Here is a 2,500-nt window from a genome sequence, read left to right as displayed (position 1 = left end):
CGCACATGATGTGCGATGGGTGCTCGTACTTGGCCTTGTGTTGGCCCCCTATCCCTCATCAAACCTCTGAGAATTCACACCCCCTTAAAGAGCATTTGAGATTTTACAGGTTTGCTACCAGTAGCCGTTAAAGTGTCTGAAATGGGGACACTTTTTTCAAACGGTCACAAAATCTTCTCTACTTCGAGTTTTTAGCTGAATTTTTTTGTGCATGCCAACAAAAATAGAAGGATCATGCCTACAAAATTTGGGGCCAAAAATCCTTATAAAAAAATTTTAAAAAATCCCGAACCGCAAAAAGTTTCGAAAATCGTGAAAAATAGAAAACGAGTCATCTTCCAACGAAACTTCACGTGAAGGCTTAGGGGACCATTGTATGAATTTACAAGCCATAAAAATGGCATTGGCACGGCAGAAATTTGAAGATGTGCCTAAACCCACTAGGGCCCAGCGTGTGCCGATGGTGCTCGAGGCAACCGCCCGCACCAGGGCCCAGCGTGTGCCGATGGTGCCCGAGGCAAGCGCCCGCACCAGGGCCCAGCGTGTGCCGATGGTGGTCGAGGCAACCGCCCGCACCAGGGCCGATAGTGTGCCGATGGTGCTCGAGGCAACCTGTCGCACCAGGGCCCAGCGTGTGCCGATGGTGATCGAGGCAACCTGCCGCACCAGGGCCCAGCGTGTGCCGATGGTGGTCGAGGCAAGCGCCCGCACCAGCGCCCAGCGTGTGCCGATGGTGCTCGAGGCAACCGACCGCACCAGGGCCCAGCGTGTGCCGATGGTGCTCGAGGCAACCTGCCGCACCAGGGCCCAGCGTGTGCCGATGGTGGTCGAGGCAAGCGCCCGCACCAGGGCCCAGCGTGTGCCGATGGTGGTCGAGGCAACCGCCCGCACCAGGGCCCAGCGTGTGCCGATGGTGCTCGAGGCAACCTGCCGCACCAGGGCCGAGCGTGTGCCGATGGTGGTCGAGGCAAGCGCCCGCACCAGGGCCCAGCGTGTGCCGATGGTGGTCGAGGCAACCTGCCGCACCAGGGCCCAGCGTGTGCCGATGGTGCTCGAGGCAACCGACCGCACCAGGGCCGAGCGTGTGCCGATGGTGCTCGAGGCAAGCGCCCGCACCAGGGCCCAGCGTGTGCCGATGGTGCTCGAGGCAACCGACCGCACCAGGGCCGAGCGTGTGCCGATGGTGGTCGAGGCAAGCGCCCTCACCAGGGCCCAGCGTGTGCCGATGGTGGTCGAGGCAACCTGCCGCACCAGGGCCCAGCGTGTGCCGATGGTGCTCGAGGCAACCGACCGCACCAGGGCCGAGCGTGTGCCGATGGTGCTCGAGGCAAGCGCCCGCACCAGGGCCCAGCGTGTGCCGATGGTGGTCGAGGCAACCTGCCGCACCAGGGCCCAGCGTGTGCCGATGGTGCTCGAGGCAACCTGCCGCACCAGGGCCCAGCGTGTGCCGATGGTGGTCGAGGCAAGCGCCCGCACCAGGGCCCAGCGTGTGCCGATGGTGGTCGAGGCAACCGCCCGCACCAGGGCCCAGTGTGTGCCGATGGTGGTCGAGGCAACCGCCCGCACCCGGGCCCAGCGTGTGCCGATGGTGGTCGAGGCAACCTGCCGCACCAGGTCCCAGCGTGTGCCGATGGTGCTCGAGGCAACCGACCGCACCAGGGCGGAGCGTGTGCCGATGGTGGTCGAGGCAAGCGCCCGCACCAGGGCCCAGCGTGTGCCGATGGTGGTCGAGGCAACCTGCCGCACCAGGGCCCAACGTGTGCCGATGGTGCTCGGGGCAACCGACCGCACCAGGGTCGAGCGTGTGCCGATGGTGCTCGAGGCAAGCTGCCGCACCAGGGCCCAGCGTGTGCCGATGGTGGTCGAGGCAACCGCCCGCACCAGGGCCCAGCTTGTGCCGATGGTGATCGAGGCAACCTGCCGCACCAGGGCCCAGCGTGTGCCGATGGTGGTCGAGGGAACCTGCCGCACCAGGGCCCAGCGTGTGCCGATGGTGGTCGAGGCAAGCGCCCGCACCAGGGCCCAGCGTGTGCCGATGGTGGTCGAGGCAACCGACCGCACCAGGGCCCAGCGTGTGCCGATGGTGCTCGAGGCAACCTGCCGCACCAGGGCCCAGCGTGTGCCGATGGTGGTCGAGGCAAGCGCCCACACCAGGGCCCAGCGTGTGCCGATGGTGGTCGAGGCAACCTGCCGCACCAGGGCCCAGCGTGTGCCGATGGTGCTCGAGGCAACCGACCGCACCAGGGCCGAGCGTGTGCCGATGGTGGTCGAGGCAAGCGCCCGCACCAGGGCCCAGCGTGTGCCGATGGTGGTCGAGGCAACCGCCCGCACCAGGGCCCAGCGTGTGCCGATGGTGGTCGAGGCAACCGCCCGCACCAGGGCCCAGCGTGTGCCGATGGTGCTCGAGGCAACCGACCGCACCAGGGCCCAGCGTGTGCCGATGGTGGTCGAGGCAAGCGCCCGCACCAGGGCCCAGCGTGTGCCGATGGTGCTCGAGGCA

The sequence above is a fragment of the Durio zibethinus genome, unplaced genomic scaffold, assembly GCF_047325235.1.
Source record: "Durio zibethinus cultivar Kanyao isolate XHJ-2024 unplaced genomic scaffold, ASM4732523v1 HiC_scaffold_1, whole genome shotgun sequence".
Classification (NCBI taxonomy): Eukaryota; Viridiplantae; Streptophyta; class Magnoliopsida; order Malvales; family Malvaceae; genus Durio; species Durio zibethinus.
This window is presented reverse-complemented; position numbering follows the sequence as displayed.